The 22,430-nt window shown below is 38.6% G+C and overlaps 1 long non-coding RNA gene across 2 annotated transcripts; it reads left to right on the forward strand.

Moving 5' to 3' along the window:
- Positions 1-506: 506 nt before the first annotated feature.
- LOC108275537 (uncharacterized) lies at positions 507-21,472 on the forward strand. Of its 2 annotated transcripts, none has more exons than XR_008398034.1 (2): positions 507-1,333; positions 20,812-21,472. It is a non-coding gene; the product is annotated as an uncharacterized LOC108275537 (long non-coding RNA). The 2 variants fall into 2 exon arrangements; XR_001814716.3 differs by lacking the exon at positions 507-1,333 and adding an exon at positions 3,452-4,395.
- The last annotated feature ends 958 nt before the right edge of the window (positions 21,473-22,430 follow it).

Genomic DNA, 22,430 nt, shown 5'->3' on the forward strand with positions numbered 1-22,430 from the left:
TCAGCTTGCAGCAGGTCAGCTCAGAGTTCCAGGGCTGCATTTGGGGACACATACCTATTAATTTGGCTAGCCTAAAAATACCTGCAGATGCAGGGTGGCAGTGTAGAGCATGGTGTTTTGGAAACAAAATAGATTCTAACAACCCATTTTAAAAATGTCTATTTTAATAGCTGTGGAAAAGATAAACTGATGAAAATGACCAAATAGAAAACAGCACAGGCAAAATGTATCAGTCTACAGAACAAATGACCAAGACCACCTGCTCTTCCCTCTCACTATCAGCCCATCAAACGTACCCCACCCTCTGCCACAAGCCCCGCCTGATCAAAGCCCAACCCATTGAGAGGCAAAGCCAGCAACACTCAAGGGGCTATTTTTTGCCCTGCCGCACTAAATAAGGTCAGAGCGTGAAGGAAGTGGGTGAAGGGCCAGAGGGACTTTGCTCGGCCTTTACCCCAGGGGTATAAAAGCCTCAGGGCAGTGGGAGGCTCTACCGATCACTCTTAACTCTCAACACCCACCCTGTGTGTACCATTAACACATTGCTTTAGATTATTATTTTTTTATTTTTTTTATTTTTTTTTTAGATCATCACAGTCATGTCTGGCTGCTTTGTATCTAATGCTAATTGATTTTTTTTCCTGAGGTCCGCTGTGGTGACGAATTTTGATGGCATTATTAACCAGGCTGACCCACTTATTTTTGGCTTTTGGGATGGACAGGAGTGTGTGACAGTATGGAATATAACTTATAGACCAGTTTGATGAGATCCCAGGGAATAAAGACAGAAAGAAAAGCCATGTCTAAGCTGCATCTTTGTGGTGCTGTTTCTGCATTTTTTTCTCTCTCTCTCCTAATGTCAGCACACTGTCCGTACTGTCTCCTACTCCTGTTTCAGATCCCACAGAATGTATCTCAGAGAATCTGTTTTTCATAGGACAGGTGGGAGGATGGGGGTGGGGTTTTTGCTAAAAGTACCATGATGCATTGCCTATCAGACATGCCCATACTGTGATGAGATGGGCTGGAGGCCTGTGATTGTCAAGGTTATTTTTTAATCTACCTTGCTCTGTTCCTCCAGCCTTTCTATTTTGTTTCATTTCAACTTTTTTCCCCTGTGCTCTATATGAAGAAGAAAGACACCTACAATGTCACTGGCTCCTTTTCTTTTTTCCTTCTCTCTCTCTCTCTCTCTCTCTCTCTCTCTCTCTCTCTCTCTCTCTCTCTCTCTCTCCCCTTCTCTCTGCTCTCATCCTTAAACTCTCAAACGCTGATTCAGCTGCTGGTATACAGACGATCCTGCTGCCATCCCCATTCAGTACGGCCTCTCTTGGTAAGTGAGTGCGTATGTGTGAATGCATGTATGGAACGCGTGTTTGTAGGTGAACACTCTTCATCTTGTCTTGTCTCTACTGCTGCATGTCTGTGTTTATGTATGTGTGAATATGCAGCCAGAGCAGCGCTGAGCTCTCTGCTTTGGCATATTGCTCCTGTCAAAGTTGCTTTAGTGCTAGCACTAGTGGAGATGCTAGCACCCTTATTATACTACTGCATCACACTACAACCTGTGCTAGGTTATGCCAGCACAAGGAGCTGATGCAATTTGTGAAGTTTGACAGTGACAGAGTTTTTTTTATTATTGTTTTAGAGTTTTAGATTATTTTTTTTGCACAATTTTTGCTGTTGTATTTTTGCTGTTGTGTAAAAAAAATTACATTTATTTTTAGGATAAGAAATATTAGTATAAATATTTTATTAGCATAAATATTAGTGTTACAGCAGGGCAGGGACAGAATGTAGGGTACTTTGTCTTTACTCACTTTCTGTCTTTGAGATCACAATTCCAAAGTGATCCTTTCAGAGAGATGTAAGTAGGGACAGTCAGTGATGATGAGACAGAAAGGGACTGACTCACATAACCTTGACCTCTCTATGGGACATAAAGGCCAGTCAGCTCTCTACCTGCTAATTTTACCCCGTTGGCATGGTGGTGACCCAGGCCATGTTTAAATGCAGACTGAACCAGAGCTTGGAGGATCAGGTGACAGTTGGACTGGTCTCAGATTGAACAGCTGCTGAAGGCGGAGGACTGTGGTGTGGGGAGCTCAGGATTGGCTAGTGCAGGACAGGAATGCTACACCTGTTCCTAAAGTGTGTGTGTGTGTGTGTGTGTGTGTGTGTGTGTGTGTGTGTGTGTGTGTGTGTGTGTGTGTGTGTGTTCTGACAAACATATTTCCAAGTATTGGTTCCATCTATAGTGTAGGGATTGAAAGCTCATATTAGAAGTTGGCTGTGCACAAGAGAGAGAAAGAGGGTGGGGGAGACCTGGATTTACACAACTGGTAGAATCAAAGAAGGACGGATGAAAAATAAAGGCGGGTGAATGCGGGAGAAGGAAGGAGTAGTGATTTATGATGACTTTCAGTTTAATTACAGAGAAGCTGCTATAGGGAGAGACAACTATAGGCAGTCAGCCATTAGCCACTGGATGCTGACTTCTGCTGGTGTCAGTAAACTACTTCATCAAGTATGGATCATTTATAAAATGCTTGTTTGTTAAGCAATCTGGTTATGTGGACTGGAACAGGCTATGCGGTCAGATTATTTCGCAGACACAGAAAAGTACACATACTATATCTATTTAAATGTTGATGTGATAATGACAGCTCCATCTATCCACATTTTAATAGAGTCATGTAATGGAAAAAAGCAATGTTGTAGTTTACTGTGGGGTTCAAATGACAGATGTAAATGACAGATAGAAGGAGGTATATTCTCATAGATAGTTGTGTGTATTCTGTTTGTTGTGTATATAGGTAATTGGTGCATATTATTTTGGCTGATTTTTATGGCTTACACTGAAAGCATACGGTAATAAATGATCTCAGATAATATATGATCTCAGGTAATATATTGTGTTATTTAATACTTAAGTAATTGATTATGAGCTTCCATGTGTGTTTCTCCTTAAGTAAGTGGAAAAAAAATTGTGGGTCGTTGTATGTGTAATTATATTATGGTGATAACTTTATATTATATTGCATAGTCTGCAATATATGGTGATTTGGGGACAAACCTGGGGATAGTTAAACATCTGCTTCATATTTGCTCAATTAAACAACATTCAGAACTACTATCAGTGTTTAATATAAGTGTTTCCTTGTTAGACATTTTAATTACCAGATTATTGTCTTTGTATGTACATAAAGAAAAAGCAGTCTAATGTAGATATCTAATTAGTAACAATTTGTATAAATATGATTTGGATACTTAATATAATACGTGCTCACCTGATGCATGTACACACTTATACACATACTTTGACACAGCATGAGGGTCATTAGACTACTGAGGCTGGTTGGTTCCTCCTCTGAGTTCCCTGTGCTCTAATGGTCAAACTGAGTGTCACGCGAAGGTAAAACACACAAACACACACACACACACACACACACACACACACACACATACACACACACACACACACACACACACCACATATAGTGTCTCTGCTATCCAACACTGCAGTGAGGTGATTGCAGTGAGAGCAATGACACTTCACATTGATGGTCTAATTATTTAAGAGGAAACTACACTGTGTGCTACTTGTCTATAAACTGGAGTTTATCACTGAAGGATGTGGTGGGGATATAAAAAAAAAGATGATACAAATTCACACTCATATACACAGAGGTCTTCATTGTGTTCAAGTGTGTATTTATATATGTAACTACTGTATATCCCAGGAGGTCCATGTGTATAAACACACATACATATGCATTTATAATTAGATCATTATTGGATGCATGTAATCAGGGGGGAAGAGCAAGAGAGATGGGGAATGAGAGAGTGGGATATACTGTCAAGGGTCAATGAAAGTAAGGGGAGGGGAAAAGAGCCTGAGGAAGAGAGAATGAGGAGGAGGGTGTGTGTGGTGCAAGCTCTATAGGGTGTGCATTATGGACTGAGAGAGTGAGAAAGCCAGGCAATTGGAGGATGAGAGGGGGAATGCAGTGAGGATAGGTCAGTGATACAGATCATCAGATAACCATTTATCTCCTCTGGACCATATTAGCTACACATCAGAGTGTTCAAGCCTATTTAGGACAGTGATGAGAGAACCGAGGAGCCCTGCAGTGGACAAACTTTCCTGCTTGTGTGTTGGGGGGACAGACAGAGAGATGGGAAGAGGGAGAGAGTGTTAGAGTGTGAAGCAGAATGAGAAAGAGACAGAAAGAAAGAAAGACACATAGCAAGAAATAGGAAAAAAGGAGGAAAGAGATTGCAGAGGCCGGAGTAGAAGAGCGGAAGAGCCAAGACACTCTCTTCCTTCCTGTTTGGTGCATTGGCCCATTAGAAACTGAACCTGTGGGACTTAATCTGATGGCTACCCACTAGGTAAGCACCAAATCTCTCTCCTTCTGTCTTTTTCTGTCTCTCCGTCTCTCTTTGTCTGTCTGTCTCTTTGTCTCTGTCTCTGTCTCTCTCTCTCTCTCTCTCTCTCTCTCTCTCTCTCTCTCTGTCTCTCTGCTGCAGTGGCACCTCCAGGGCTGACAGTCAAGGTGAATTGTGCATGGGGCTGCTTTGCATAGCCTGACTTAAAGAAAACTAGCAGATCTGTGTCATAATGTGCATGTGTACATAGGTTCATGTGTGTACAGCACTGCAGCTTTTTTTCAGGTAGACCAGGAGAGAGAGAGAGAGAGAGAGAGAGAGAGAGAGAGAGAGAGAGAGAAAGTGCTGAAAATCTCTAAGTTAAGAAAAGAAAGGCAGCAAGAGATAAAATACATGAACCACCAATATGCGCTTATGATGTAATGATTTATACTGCTTGTGTTTATTTCTCTGAGTGATTTAAAAATGTGGAATATTTAATGTGCGGTCGTAGCAACTTGTCCTGTAAAGTAATCGGGAGAAACACTCAGAATTATTTTTGGTGGTGATGTGTAATATTTAGTATAGAATTAGCATGAAAAGGAAAATATATATAGAAAGCGCATAATTGGTATACATACCAACTTTTCACTAGACTAGTGTTCAAATGTAGTGAGCGGAGAGGACGAGATGGTTATGGGAAAGTGCTGTGTATCAAAGCCCATGGACCCTGCTTGGGGGACATACTTCTTTATATGCCCATATGAACACAAGCAACTATGGAATGTAAAGAAGTATGTATCCCAGGCAGGAGATAAAGCGGGGCTTCACACACACTTCACACTTTCTGAGTGGAAAGATGAACTGCAAAACGACTGAATTTGCAGTGAGGTTTTAGAGAATTCCTGTGAGAATGTTTTAATTGTTGTTGTGGAACTAAAAGTGTGTGTGTGTGTGTGTGTGTGTGTGTGTGTGTGTGTGTGTGTGTGTGTATGTGTGTTAGAACTCTGTTCTAATTTTGTTTGAAATGAAAATATTGTTTTATTCTTATCTCTGAATTTTGACTAATAGATAATATGGTCAGAGAGAAAGCGAGAGAGAGTTATATACATATATAAATGAAAAGAGAGTAAGTGAGAAGGCAAAATATGAGAAACCCATGTCATTAAACCAAACCAAACCACGTTTGCCACAATTTAACAGGAATTTTTCTTTCCTAAACCGTATGGTGCTCCTGGTTCATCAGCTTCACAACATAAAATTAGCATTAGTACAGAACTAACAATTTGAACACACTTTCAGTCTTGCTGATCAATTCACTTGAACAACAGCCTGTATGTATGTATGTGTATGTGTGTGGACAAATATCAGATGTCCTCACAATGATAAGTATATGTGATATGTTGACCTTCTGGAAACATTTGTCTGGTTTCCCTGTAAAAATATTATTACAAGTAGCTTAAAAAATTATTTGGGGGAAAAAACCACTGGTAGCTGTAGGCATAGCCAACATTTTTATTGGTTGCTATAAAGTTTTTTTCTTCTTTTTTAAAAAATGCAGCTTTAATTTGAAAAAACACTAAAGGAGCAATAGCATTCTGAGCTACATACACAAGGCAATTAAACCCCCATGCATAGACAGTGATAAAGGAGTGTGTATGCATGTGTCTCCCTGAGCTGCAGGCTATGGGATCGTCATTGAGCCTTCTTCATCAAGGTAAAATAAATTAGCCTGGATCATCCGCATACTAAATCTGTGGTGTGTTACAGATATGGACCTCAGTGAGCATCAACATCCTGTCTGACTATTCCTCTGAGAACAGTCATAGAATCACAGCTCTCAGTTTACACACACTGAACAGCTGAGTCTGACATACTATATCTGTGCATGCGTGTGGAAGGAATGGTCCAAAATTAGATACAATGAAATAGATCCAAATGCCAAAAGGGAAAGATATGAGTGTTACAAAAGACAACACTAACATTAGAGTTTGTGAAAAGAATCGTCCTTAAAATGGAGATGAACCTTCTACAAAAAGGAATCATATAAGTGAGTGAGACAAATAAAGAAGGAGAGAAAGTGGGATAGGATACTCAGGGGACCAGGTGCCTGACCGAGTTGAGAGCGGCAACATATAGAGCATGGCTGCAGGAGGGCATGTAAGCTGGGAATGTGGGCTACATGCACACACTATACATGGTGTTGACAGGGAAAGAGTGGTGGTGCTTTAAAAACATAAGAAAAAAACAGGTCATTAAGGTCAGTATGTGAGATGTTCATAGATAATTCCAGGGAGTGGATGGATGAGGATGTTTGAGGCAGGCTGGCTATGAGGCTGCGTGGATGGTCGGATAAAGCGATTGAGGTGTGGAGGGGATGGGTGTATTGTTCTGTCACTTTGCCTGTGTCAGCAGGTGGAAGTGCTCATCAGGACATTAAATATGCAGCAATGCTGACTGAGTCAGTGTGCTGAGGCAGCCAAAGCCAGAGGCCGAGGGGCCCACTACAGCCAGATCAGGCCTAAACCTGCCTTAACCCTAATCCAGTGTTGTCCAACATGCTTCATGACCCAAAGATGAAAGGAGTCACAGTGCAATTTAACTGAATTACACTGCTGAAGAATTGAAAGGCGATATGGCACACAGTGTTATACATGAATTGGAATAATTAATTACTGGAATAGATCACCATGTGTGCAATTTATAGAGTGCAATCCATATCAAAATAATAATATTTAAGAATGTAAGAAGAAGAAGAAGAAATGTAGCCAAGTGAATCCAGAGAATTTTTTTTAAAGCAGTGTGTATGTACACAGTTAAGGGACCGGTTATGCATATCTAAAAATTTACACTGGGCAGTTTTTTAGTGACATAATCAGTGATAATCATCTCATTCTTTAAAGGTAAGGACAGTGATTTTGCACATAATATATGGTAAATATAATACATGTTAAATGTGTGTGTGTGTGTGTGTGTGTGTGTGTGTGTGTGTGTGTGTGTGTGTGTTAAATTGCCTCTTATCTGTATTCTTCACCTTTTTGTAGACTTCGTTGTCATATCAGTTGCCATTCTGCCATCAGTTGCCAGACTGACAGCTCTGTGTATGTGTGTGTGTGTGTGTGTGTGTGTGTGTGTGTATACCGTAAAGAGCAGTAAACAGTAGTAAATTAAACAAAGTCAATAGTTGGTGTGACAAAAAAATCAAATAAAAATAGTAGGCCCAATAGTAGTACAATTTGTGCAGTTTTATAAGGAAATTAGCTGGTAAGTTTTACTGAGCATCTTGCAGAACCAGCCACAGTTCTTCTGGAAACTTTGACAAAGATTGTACTAAAAAAACTAAAAAACTTTCGAACAGTGCTGTGTGTACGTATGTATATATACAGTGAGGGAAAAAAGTATTTGATCCCCTGCTGATTTTGTACGTTTGCCCACTGACAAAGAAATGATCAGTCTATAATTTTAATGGTAGATTTATTTGAACAGTGAGAGACAGAATAACAACAAGAAAATCCAGAAAAACGCATGTCAAAAATGTTATAAATTGATTTGCATTTTAATGAGGGAAATAAGTATTTGACCCCCTCTCAATCAGAAAGATTTCTGGCTCCCAGGTGTCTTTTATACAGGTAACAAACTGAGATTAGGAGCACACTCTTAAAGGGAGTGCTCCTAATCTCAGTTTGTTACCTGTATAAATATATATATATATATATATATATATATATATATATATATATATATATATATATATATATATATATATATATATATATACAGTACAGTGCAAAAGTTTTTGTCCGTGACCATATGGATCAGCACAGCAACATCCAATCCAAATAAATCAGAACTAAGAGACTTCTCAGTCATGTTGCCTAACAATTCTTACACTACCGTTCAGATTTTCCAGCCTCTGCAAGTGTTTTGGGAGTGTGACCTCAGAAGGAACACTGATGACAGACACTTTATTTTCTTTTTATCTTGAATTTCCAAGCAGCTAGCTATTTCAGCTAACCTTTGCCAAAATCTATTAAATAGACCAGACCAGAAATAGACCAGAAAGCACCATTTTGGTTTAGTTTAAAGAAGAATAAATCTGAAAATTGGTTGGTGAGATTACAGAAAATACAGCACACCTAGATGTCATTTATATATAATTCAGCATGCTGTATGTACTGTATGGCTCTAAAGGGGGAAATCTGTGCTTGTTTGAGTAGGCATACAAATCCAATGCAGTAAATCACAGTGCGGGTTCACGACAGCAGCTTGCTGAGAGCTGTATATAAGTCATTACACAATAAGCGCACAGTACATGACAACTGCTTTGCCTTGGGGAGTTATGATAAGGAGTCTTAGCGATGAGCCTAAACCATCTATCCTGTTCAATGCATGAGTGGCATTCCTGAGCAGTGTGTGTGGTGAGATGTAAAAGCACACTGATGTTTTGAAAGGGTTTCATCAACATGTGAAGCAGGAATACACACAATGTGTCCATTCTAAATCAACTATTAGAATGTGATTAGCATGTTCAATCAGGTACAGTCATGAAAAGAGGTCAATTCTAGACCTTAAAGACATCAGCTGAGGTCAAAAGTTTAGCCTCAAGAGTGAATGCAGAGGTCAGAGTATAGGGAAGGCCTATACGTCTGCGCACCATTACTCATGATCCTGACAGCTTGTCAGTGAACCAGCGTTTCTGGTTAGAGCAGCGTCTTAGAGGTTCAGTTAACACCTCTATGGGGATGGCGAAGGTGAAGCAGCGGTGCATAAATTAACCAACCCCACGACACCGCATAAAAGGGGCTTATGTAAAAATGGCTGACACACATAATTTTTTTCACAATCCAGAAAGGACAGATGACAGATGTAAGTGATGACAATGAGATTTGCAGCTTAGTTTAAGTTAGAAAAAAATAATGTTAACTGAAGCACAGTTTTTTTCAGATTGCATCCATGAACAAGAACGATTGCCTGCCAACACACACACACACACACACACACACACACACACACACACACACACACACACACACACACACACACACACACACACACACAGGATCAATGCCTTGGTAATTTGTTTCGATCAATTAAGGAGACATCTGCTAGCATTTAACCACAATAACAGCCAATCCCTTCTATATGAGGGAGCGAGAGACTGAGAGAGAGACATACAGATAATTACATAGAATCAAAGCTTAGTGGACCATCACAGATGGACTTATTATTACTGACTATAATTTTTTTTCTTTTAGCTCTGCTGAGGGCATTTTGCTGAGTGAGACAGCCAGAGCTTATTGACACCATAACTTTTTACTAGTTTTCTTCGACTGGTGTTTCACCTTTTATAGTTCACTCGTCTGTCTACAGCTAGCAGGAAGTGCTTCCCATTTAACCAGTATGCACAGACCTTCCACACCACTGAATGGACATGTTTCCTCAACATTAACACTGTAGATTAATTAACATTCACTAAAGATGTAAACCTGGAGGAAGTCATTAAAAGATCAAGGGCACTAGAGTGTAGGGTTCTAGGGTTCGCCATCCTCATTTGGTTGGCAAGCAAGAGACCAGCCTGTAACAGCGAATTGCAACTTATTACTTATTAATACTCAACCGCAAAGAAGTGGCACAATGCTTTGTTATTACAAATTATTAATACTGCTATTAATGTGTTATTACATAATTCTAGAAAGATTCATGGGAGAGAAACATCCCAATGCATTCTGTATTGTCAATCATAAGCATATGCAGGGAAAGCATCTGTCTTTTAAATGACTCCATATTCATCTCTTTCCATCATGCATGCACACATCATAATATTACTGCAAAGATTAAGTTGGGGACAGGAAAATATAAACATCATGACTATAGAAAAGGATAGCAAATAGCAATTATGTTTGGGCACATCTTGCTGACATGTTCAGAATGCCTGTGGGGATAGAATTTTTTTTTATGTATAAAATAAAATATCTAATATAACTTGTAGAAAACATTGATAGAAGATTGTAGTTGTGAGAGTCTATACACAATCTGGTTCATGTGTCTATTTGAAGGCCTGTACAGGTGAAACACTGTATTTCCTATCTCACTTACTCACTCACTCATTCACACACTCACACACTTATTTGAACACTTTAGTAGTGCATACTCAAGTACATTCCAGCACTGAACTGCAGGGTTTACATCTTAATTTATTTCACTGGTCGAACAATAGAGGACTTTACTGATACTGATAACTAAGTTGGGCAATACCTGCTGATAATGGATTAATCAACTGATAAAAATATAACACTCAAAGTAAAATATTGCTGAACTTTATTACAAAAATAAACAGTACTGAATGCACCATGAAAATGGACTGTACCTTTTGAAATGAAATAAATATATAAATACTAACGCATGGTGGCTTAGTAGATAGCACGTTCACCGCCAGGGTCGGGGTTCGATTCCCGTGGCTCTGTGGGTGCGGAGTTTGCACGTTCTTCCCGTGCTGCAGGGGTTTCTTCCGGGTACTCCGGTTTCCTCCCTCAGTCCAAAGACATGCATGGTAGGTTGATTGGTATGTCTAAAGTGTCCGTAGAGTATGAATGGGTATGTGAGTGTGTATGTGATTGTGTGCCCTGCGATGGATTGGCACCCTGTCCAGGGTGTACCCTGCTTTGTGCCTGATGCTCCCTGGGATAGGCTCCAGGTTCCCCGTTACCTTGAAAAGGATAAGAGGTATAGAAGATGGATGGATAAAAAATATACACCAAATTTTTACCAAAAAGTAACACTCCAAATAGCAAATAAAATAGAGACATTCAAAATGAATAATAATAAAAAAAAAACACTTCAAATAACACAACAAAATTTGTCAGTGATAGTTTTTATTTCGCCTGTAGAGGCCACTCTCATACTGTATAATGACAGCCTCTCCAGCAAAGGATGCAACCTTGAAAAACTTTGGGTGTGGATTTTCGCAGATTACCGATAGTTCCAACAATTAGTCGACCTCTAACTTATTTAGCACATTCTCTTATCCCAGGTGACTTAACACAATATGAGCCAGCAGTGATACAAGTGCTATAAATCTTTCACACCTGACCTGAAACTCTAAACCTTAGGTCTGGGCTCAACTGGGATCACTGCAGGTTTGTTTTTACAAACCTGATCATTTGCCAATTTTTGTAAGTTGCAAAATGGATGCCAATGAGTGCATCACATTTTTTTGTTCCAATTAATTTTTAGAATTTAATTAATATATGATATATTATTTCCTTTAATCTTTTTACTCTTTAGCCAAAGATTATTTGAACTGGGAATTAGCATACGTTGAAATAATCATGTTATTCAGTAACCCATCTCAGGATGATACAAACAAGCTGTGGTTCTCTAGAAGCAAGACAACTGATTTACAATTGACCACAAATCAGTTTCCTTGTTGAAAAAGAAATTTCACCGAGAATATACCACTCTTTCAATACAGCATTGAATAAGGAGAAAGTTGCATCTAAACCTGTACATTTATTTACACTTTGCATTTATTTATTAACACTAAATGAACCCCAGACCACAGTATTTTATGTAAAATGAAAAATTCTAAATGCACTTCAACAAAAAAGTGCGAAAAAAATCCTCTGGTGCAAACTAAATGGGTTAGTATTAAAACACCCCAGATGTCTGACAATTGAAGCAAAAATGATGTCTCAAAGTTATAGAAAGAACAGAGACTGAAAGAGAGCGAGAGAGAGAGAAAACAGAGCATGGAATACGCTGGAATATGTGCTAGTGCCCAAGAGTGCCAGAGATAAGATCTAGACAGAATCTTCCAAATTGAAGAAGACTAAATTATCTGCCAATAATATGATGTACATGATATTGAAACATAATCCAAAGCAGGTTCTTTGGAATAGGCTGAATAAAGCCTGAAGTGGTGCTGAGAGCCTTGGTAAAGTTCCAGGATGATCAATGCTGCGAGTAAAACAGTCACACTCAGTGATCTCCATGTGAACTGCTTAAGGAATGAAACATTAATGGGGGGACTGGGTCCAGATTCAGATATAGAGAGAGCGACAGAAAGACTGATGTGCATTATTTTATGTGGACACTCAAGAGAGAAGGTGAGCAGAAGGTCAAGGAGATGAGTCATAACCACAAAAAGGACACCAACAAGAGATGAGGAAGAGAGGGGGGGGGAGTGTGTGTATGTGTAATGTATACTCATTACCTCAGTACATATACTTACTGCAGGTCTGTGTAGAAATGGAACAGAGCACCTCTGAGGTTTAATAGTAAAGAGATCAAACACTGTGGCACTGAGGTCATCAGCAGAAAGGGGAATAAAAAATTAATTAAGGAATATCACTTAGATTTCAAAGATATCCAACATTTCCAATTTAGATATCAAATTTTTCCAAGAATTTAATTGAATAGTACACACATTGACTCACACATACACACACACACAGAGAGAGAGAGAGAGAGAGAGAGAGAGGTAACTGATGCTCTTCACTACTTTTTGAAAGTATTAAATCTTACCTAAGCGTCTGACAGAAACTGATCCAAACACTTTCTAAAGATATTGCTTGATTCATGGTATACGTTTATAATAAAATAAAACCAGATTGTGACATATTGTGAATGTAAAGTTCGGCTTTATTCTGGCTGTTGCTGTCATTACAATCAGCTTGCACTCTAAATCATCTCTCATTTATGGATTATGGGAAATAATACAAAAGCTGGTGGGGAATTTATTTATTTATATTTTTTTTAATTCAAGTGTATCTTTTCCATGAGTCGCAAAAATTATTTAGAAATGCTATACATGCACTTTTGGACCTGGGTTGTCATAGATCACATTTTTTTTCACCCATTCCTTTGCAATGCACTTTTTATTACACCAATATTATGCTCATCCACACTGACAGCTTGTTCCATAGCAGAGATGTCCTTGTTGTGTATATATGAGAGAGGGTGGGAGGGAGAGAGAGAGAGAGAGAGAGAGAGAGAGATGTTCTGATAGGTATGCAGTAGATGCAAAAGTGTAGTTTTTTTTTCCTGTTTGAGTTCCTCCTTTTCTGCTTTTTTCTCCATGTTGGTGCTGCTCATTGAACTGCACTTGTGTGTGTGTGTGTGTGCATGTGTGTGTGTGTGTGTGTGTGTGTGTGTGTGTGTGTGTGTGTGTGTGTGTATGTGTGTGTGTGTGTTATGGACCAGTCAATGATATATACAATACATAGTTTGGTATTTAATATTTTATCCCACCTCATTAAAGAGTTTACCATATGACGCTGCAGTAACAAATAGAATTAAAGTGAATACAATGAAATAAAAAAAGTCACAGTGCAGTAGAGGAGCTCCCCAGGAATCTCATTTCAGACTGTACAAGACAAACAATGCAACCTCTAGTAAATCACTATTAAGCAAGATTACAAAGAGACACAGTACAAATTTTAAATCTTCACCAGTTTAAGAGTGTTGTCTCTGAATATTTTACTAAGACAGAGAGAGAGAAAAAGAGAGACAGAGTGAGAGCATGGTGATCACAAACACAGTAGAGAGAAAAATGCTTGTGATTTATTTAAATATTGTTACAATGTGATTTAAAAGATTTAATGAAAAACTTTGATTTGGGAAATTAAACAAGTGAAATTAAAGATCAAGAATTTGAGATGCCAATAATCACTATATAACCTTTACAGTTTAAAATTATGATAATTAGGTAGGATAAGCTTGTGTAACATCACAAAATATAACAAGCAAAAGAGCACAGGCAACACAAAATATACTGACTATTTTTAAAGTACCCCTTCCCTTTTTTTTCCCCCTGTCACACTGGACATTCTGGGCCTCTTTACTTTCTGTAGAGGAGAACACATGGATGAGCGTTAGGACTATTGTTACTGTCGCACTTTGCCTGGATCAGCCAATCAGGGGCTGAAAGAGTGCTGAGTAAGGGCTGAACGCTCACGTCCAAATGCAGGGGTGAGCGGAAAGGAGCTGCAAATGCACTGCAGCATGGTTAACACCTCTCAACAAAACCACACAACTCCAGTCCCAGGCTTGAGTGCATGTGATTTGCCTAATCAGGGCCCTTAAAATGTCTAATGACTTCTTTTTTGCTCTGTAGGAATCTAAACTAGAAATAAACAATAAAATAAAAACAATAATAAATAAATAAGAGCCTAGTTAATCATAGGCATACACTAAAGTTTACAAGCAGGTCAGAAGTCAGTGTAATAAATAGCAGGTATTGAATGAGGACGATTAGCAAGCTGGCTGATTGTAACAAATACCATGGCTATATGCAGTTACTACACAATAACTGGAATCCTGACATGGACTATGGCATTATATATCATTCTGTTAACACCTTTAATGTTTGGTAATAAACTACATAAAAGCAAGTAAAACATAGTTTATAATGATGGATTACTGATTCATTACTTAACAATTAATTAATAATTAAGCATCAATAATTATTCAATAATTATTGTAAGTTTAAAATAGATTTTATATAATGTAGTTATATTTCAGTATAAGTTTTATTTTACATTTGCTCATTTATTGGTAAATTTAATTCTTAGACTCAACCTAGTCACTGACCTGCACAGTTGCATGCTTCCTCTGCTCCTAACACTCCTCAACTTCCTAATAATGAGCTGAAGAGCCCTTTATGAGTTATGAGGATCAGGTGTGTCAGGAGCAGAGGAAAACCTTATTCTTTGCAAGGAAGTGTGTCCCTGGAAGTCCCTGCCAACATTTCAAATATTTTTTTTGAAAGACTTAATTCACATATTTACTAACGTTTGCTTATATATTGTATTAAGAACATAGGTGTGAGATAAATTAGTTAACCACATATTACTCAACTGTAAATAATTAATTACCATAATTCTATTAGCTCCAACAGTGAACATATGACAGGAAAAACTACTGTGGTTGATCAAATTCAATGTAATTGAATTTATTTCAAATAAACTTGAAATGATGACCACTAGCTTATTGTTTGAAAGGTAAAGTGAAACTGCCAACAGTGTTGTGGATGGTGTGGACCAACAACATCCAACCAATCAGGATAAAGTATATAAAGTGTCTTTATATACTTGTCAATCATATTATAAATTAATTAAAAAATGCTCAATCTCAGACACCCTGTGTGGTTGTTTGGCTGTTTGTGCTGTAATTCTATACCTAGAGCTCCTCCTGGGTTTGCATAAATGTATTTTTACTGAATTTGCAGTATTAGGACTGGAAGCTTCACTATGTTTCTATATTTTACCAGAACTCATGCTCAAGCCCATACCGCTTGATTTATTAAATATGCATTCACAGGAATTATTCTGTGTTTCTTCATTTCTTTTATCATTATCTTAAAAATGAATGAATCAATCTATACTCCCTGGAATAAATGCTTGCTTTATGTGTCTACTGCTCTGAAATTATGTTAAATCTCTGTCAGTGCTTGGTGTGAGGGTCAGATCTGTAGCACTGTCATGGCAAAGAAGGCATGGTGATAGGAGCGAGAGGCTAAAAGCAGTGACAGGATGAAACTGATAGCTGAACAGGTGTCGCTCTTTGACCATTCCCCTGAGCACACATGTGTTTGTGAGTGTGTGTGTGTGTGTGTGTGTGTGTGTGTGTGTGTGTGTGTGTGTGTGTGTGTGTGTGTGTGTGTGTTGGGAGTTGTGGGCATGTCAGTCACACCACAAACTGACATGCACTAAGAAATATCCAGATAAGGAGAGAGAGAGAGAGAGAGAGAGAGAGAGAGAGAGAGAGAGAGAGAGAGAGAGAGAGAGATGACAGGAGAGAAGGAGGGAAGGAGGGACTACAGGACCAAAGATGAATAACAATCATTAAGGAGAAAAATGGAGGACACAAAAAAAGTTGTGTGGTGAAAATTAAGGGAAAAGTGACATAATAAATGCAGATAGAAGAACAATGCCTTCCCTGACTTTGAAAGCAAAATGATGGCCTTGAATAGTTCAGAGCTTGGATTATGTCAAACTCCATAGTTATTCACAGGAAACCATTCTCAGCTGTCCAGCCCCATATATCACCTGAACATTGCAAGCCTAGTTCCCGCATTCTTGTGTACACTCACACACGCCTCAGCTGTCCTAAAACGTGACTGAAGAGATAAGGAATGGAATGTGACAGGGACACACATCCTCAGAATAGACCAGGGTATGCCATCTCTCCTGATGATACAAAACATGCACCCACATTACACATTGAAACATTCACACCCGCTCTCAAATCTTCTACTATCACTAAAATGACAAACTTTGTACTCATACCTAGAAGAAAGCACTCACAATGCTTATACGCATAACTACCCCGTCCTCCTGTAAGTTGAATTGCTTCTGCACTTTAGTGTTTCAGCCTTAAATCTCTGTTCTAAAACATTATTTTTAAAATTATTTGTAAATGTACATATTATTTATTAATTCCAAACCAACCAAATGCTATCATTCCTGCTCCATTGCATGCACCAAGACACGAAAAGCCAGGGCTGTGATTTCAGAGAGGCCTCTAGGGTATAGCTTTGGTGTGGCTATTTGTCCATAGAGGAGACTTTGGGGAATGAGAGGCCGTGCTGGAACAGAGTGTGATTCACTGATCTGTTATTCAGTTCCCTGCAGTGAGTGCTCTTCCCCTTGTAACATACCCTCTCAGCACATTGCGGCCTTACACTGGTTAGCTGATCACTAATTAACAAATGGTTTGTCACCACATTCATTGAAATGATGCATATACAGACCAGGTAGAAAAAGAAAATCAATATATTTAAACTATACTATTTTTAACACAAACAACAGTGCTACACCTGGAGTAGAGGGAGGAGAAAAATATAAACAGGAAAAAATACAGTAGCTTTCTTGTAACTCCACCTTCCTCTTCCTCATATCCTATTTTATCCAATACACCCACAGTAAATCCCCAACATCCATCTACTACTGTCTCTCTACTGAGATTTGTATTAAGCTCCTAAGAAGCATGAAGGTACACTCTCCTTTTAGGTTCTTTCCACTCTCACGTCTTCCTGCATAGCACATCGCAGTGGTGCAGTCATCACACACACACACAGCAAGGTGTCAGCATTGTCCGTTGTCGTTCATTCTGTTCTGTCTCCATCACAGGGTTTATTTTTAAAAGGACGGGAGGAGGTCAACAACAAAGTCACAGCCACTCAAGTATTTTAAGAGCCGACTAAGATGTAGTGTGTGTGTGTGTGTGAGAGAGAGAGAGAGAGAGAGAGAGAGAGAGAGAGAGAGAGAGAGAGAGAGAGAGAGGTGAAAGTACTAGTAGTTGCATTATGGCTGTGCTCTGTTCTATTTATTAGACCCTCCCCCATCCATACTATTAAGCCCAGCCCACATACCAAATGCAGACACCCAGTGCAGCTTAAAATGCAGCCTCTTTCTCTCATCTTTTTCACACATGCACACACACACAGACACACACACACACACGCACACACACTGTGATCAACTTTGCTAATGGCAAAATGATTAGCTTATGCTAACTTAAAAGTGAGACCCTCAAGGGCAAATCTAACATGTTGAGCTAAATAAAATGGATTGTTAGAAGCTTGCTTATGAAAATAAAGGATTGCAGGCCGAAGCACAAATCTGAGAGAGAAAATGAGAGAGCGAAGACCATGGGACTATAGGTTGGTGTCTGTTAATTCTGCCCGCACTTTATTAGTGGTATTGACAAGTCTGTGATAAATTCATTGTTTTCTCAAGTTTGTCTGAAGCCGTTGTTTCTAGATCCTTTTACTTAAAGACTTTGCTCAGATGCTTTCAATTTACAGGATGCGCTCAATCTCCATGGGCTTCCGCAAACACACACACACACACATATTGAAACATTACACATGCACCAGCTTTATGCAATTGTAATCTTAATATAACTACTTTGCACTGAAGAGTTTGGTTTGTTCCTCATGCTTACCCAGTGATATACAGTGGGGGAAATAAGTATTGGACGCGTCAACATTTTTTTCAGTAAATATATTTTCAATGAGGCCATTCACATGAAATTTTCACCAGACATCAGTATTAACTCAAGAAATCGGGAAATATAAATAATTTACAATATTAAAGTCCATAAATAAAGTTGAATGACAGGAAAAAAGTATTGAACACTGAAATTTATTTAATACTTATTGGAGAAACCTTTGTTTATAATGACAGCTTCAAGATGCTTCCTATATGAAGAAATTAATCGGCCGCAGTATTTACGTGTGATTTTCTTCCCATTCTTCTAAACATATTGTCTTTAAATCTTGTTCCATTGGATTTAAGTCAAGTTATTGACTGGGTCATTGTACCGCCTTGATTTTTTTTTCTCTGAAACCAATTGAGAGTTTCCTTTGCTTTATGCTTTGGATCGTTGTCCTGCTTGAAGGTCCACCCACGATTCATTTTCATCATCCTAGTAGATGGCAGCAGATTCTTCTCAAGAATCTCCTGGTAAAGGGCTCCATTCATCATTCCTTCAATTATATGAAGTCTGTCAGTACCATGCGATGAAAAACAGCCCCACACCATGATGCTTCCACCTCCAAACTTCACTGTTGCTATAGTGTTTTTAAGGTGATGTGCAGGACCATTTCTTCTCCAAACATGGTGTGTAGTATGACAGCCAAAAAGTTACATTTTGCTCTCGTCTGAGCAGACTACTCTGTCCCAGTAATTCACAGGCTTGTCCAAATGAGTTGTAGCAAACCTTAAACGAGCTTCGACATGCCTTTTCTTTATCAATGGAGGCTTGCAGGGTGAGCATGAGCAGTCGAGTGCATTGCCTATTGTTTTCTCTGTGATGATGGCATCCAAAACAAATGTAGACTGGATTAGCATGGTCCTGTGACTGTTCACAAAGCTTTGCAAGAGTAAAGAGCTGATCTACTGTTCCATGGCCTGACAGAACCTCTCATATCCTAGGTACAACTACTGGGAGGCCAAAGAGGGTGATTCCCCTATAATTAGAAGACACTCCCTGTACCACAGTATGTGTAGATGTAAATCTGGCTTTATCTATTCCATCTCATACATTACATTTACATTTATTCATTTAGCAGACGCTTTTATCCAAAGCGACTTACAAATGAGGAAATATTAACTATTAAATATTAAAATTATATATATATATATATATATATATATATATATATATATATATATATATATATATATATATATATATATATATATATATAAACATTAACTCAGGCTCTTTAACTGCCAGATAACTTACATTCCATGGTCTCAGAGCTAATTTTCACTGCATGCATCTAGTCTGTCTGAGCATCTCAATCACGTGCCTGCCATCTGACTAGCATTGCCCCTGACCTCCACCCTTCATCTTGCATGTAGTGAGCTTCCAAGATGGCCCTATGTTGGATTATGTGAATGGCCCAGTCACACTAGGTACTCGCTTACTGACATCATCCCCAGGACTGGGTTCAGGGGTGAGCCCTGTTAGCCCTAATCTGGGTTGGGCATTTTTTGTACCTTTTATGGAGGTCTTTAGGATCACTCTTTGTCTGATCTCACCTCTCTGTTTACCAAGCCTGGGAGCATTAAGCTCAGTATGACATATGACAAGGCCCTTCACCACAACAAGGTCTCAATCCACTGAGGGGGAGTTTCAACTTAAATGTTGTAACAAGTGGGAACTTCGGAAACAATTCGGATACCTGAGCTTTCAAATAATTTATGCCCTGTACCCTTTCTCATTTTAGTTTATAGCAGTTAGGACACATACAATAGTTTTCATCTCTTACAGCTACATTGGTTGCATTATGTACACTTTTACAATAGAGGCAAGTGTTAGTAAATTTCCAACTTATTGATCAGCTTAGTGGTTAATGTTAATTGGACACTTAAATGAAGAGACTTCGGAATTATGACTTTTTTTGAGAATGGGAAATCATCAATTCAGCAAATGAAGGTAACATCATTACAACAAAGTTTATGTAAAAACATGACATAAGACATTTTACACTGTGAACTGTGAACATACAGCATCAGTATGTTTATTATGTAGATTATTATACAGATTATATATTATGTTTTTAAACAATATTCACAGAAAGTAAACATATGTTGATTTCCATGTAGTTCAAGCTTCAAACAGGCTAAAACAAACTGACACAGAGTATAAATAAATAGAGCAGGATGGAAAGGGTCATGTTCAGACACATTACAAAAGGCAAAAATGGAACTGTATCCGTGCACTCTGTACACAATCTATACTTAATACTTTGCTTTGGTTAATGGTTATTATTGTTCCTGTTTTGTCAATTGAAAACTTAGTATAATTTATTTGTTAAGAGTCTTTGAGGTGCTACAAGTGTATTGACGGCAAAATAATAAAGCATTGAACTTGTTACTTACCAAAGCGATGATCTGATCAGCTTTTCCTCTCTGCTGTCCTTTACAGATTCTGACTGTGGATGTGAGCTCCAGCACTACTGTCCCCCTCATCACAGAATGCTTTGCTAAAGCTGGTAAAATGGAACCAAATCAACTGTTCTATGGATTTGGTCCCCTTCAACCAGCTGTAGCTGTGCATTGATCACCCCAGAGTGCAGTAAGATAGACAAAGAAGATCTGGGAGCACACAAACACATACTAACACTCTACAGGATTCACCTTACAACTATATACCATATCAGACAGGATCTGAGCATCATATGGATTTCCTGATCCAGCTAGAACACCAACCTGATGCATTTCACCCCACACTTTATGATCTCTAATAACATGATTAAATACTGTGAGGTTACTAAAACCCAGGTGAACATTAGCCATGTCATGCTGTTCAACTCTTTATGACTGATAATATCTGATTATGAATCCAGTCCTGACTGCAGTCAGTGGAATAGGGGTTTGCTGAGTTTTATGGCTGCCCATTGATTTCTTGTCTTGCTGGTGAAAGAGAGAGATGTGGAGGGACAGGACAGGAGAGAGGAATGCACGTCAGGCTGCTGAATAAGTAAAGCAATCGTTCCTTTTTTCCTGTTTTTTTTTTTCCCTTCACATTCGTCGTGATCCTTAATGCTTGTTTCTGATCAATAAAAGCTCATCCTGAGGTCCATAAATGCTAAAGTGGGTGTTTTTTTTTTAATGCCAGCTTCTTGGTGGAAGGAGGAAGGTCAAAGTGAAGGGAAATTGTGAGGAAGAAAAGGAAAAGAAGGGAAGATGGATGTTTGTATGGAGGACAGGAGCTGGCAGATGACATGACAGTGCTTTTGAATAGTGAAAAAGAGAATGGGTAACATGATGCCTCACACTATCCTATATTCTAGCATAGGCTTGTTACAGGAATTGAATATTAGATACATTTCTAGTATTCAAATAACTAATTAAAACAGCACCAACCAAATATCAAGCAAAATTCAACTTCTAATCCTTATTATTATTGAAGCCTTAAGCATTTGTAACAGTAAGGAATTTTAAGTCATGACATCCCAAGGCCTCTATTTTCACACAGCATAATTTGCTGGTATAACAGCAGGACATAATATATTTAGTTGGGCAGGAACTCTCTCTCTCTCTCTCTCTCTCTCTCTCTCTCTCTCTCTCTCTCTCTCTCTCTCTCTCTCTCTCTCTCTCTCTCTTTCAAGTTCTGCCCAGAAATGAATATGGCTATGCAGACTATATTGGGCAGCATGAACAGTTGAAATCTGCTGGTGAAGTGGGATTTTCAAACTTACTTTGGTCCAGAACTGCTGGAATTTCTGACTTATAGCTCACAACCCAGTTTTGTGGCTGTACTCTGCTTCTATCAACCTACATTAATGTAAATAGGGTTCTTCAACCAACTATTAAATACTACTGAATGGATTATTTTAAAGTGATAAATAAAAACAAACAACTGAGTTGTTGCTACTAAATGTGAATCAAACAGGTGTCCCCTTATTGCACATGGAACATCATATAATGAATAGATTTAAAAGAATTACATAACTAAGAGGTGGGGGATTAGGGAGGTGAGGGATTAGTCAATCTAGAACTTTGTGAAAAGGCAGCTCTGCCTCAGAGGCAGGAGGAAATTAA

Source organism: Ictalurus punctatus, chromosome 15, assembly GCF_001660625.3.
Source record: "Ictalurus punctatus breed USDA103 chromosome 15, Coco_2.0, whole genome shotgun sequence".
Classification (NCBI taxonomy): domain Eukaryota; kingdom Metazoa; phylum Chordata; class Actinopteri; order Siluriformes; family Ictaluridae; genus Ictalurus; species Ictalurus punctatus.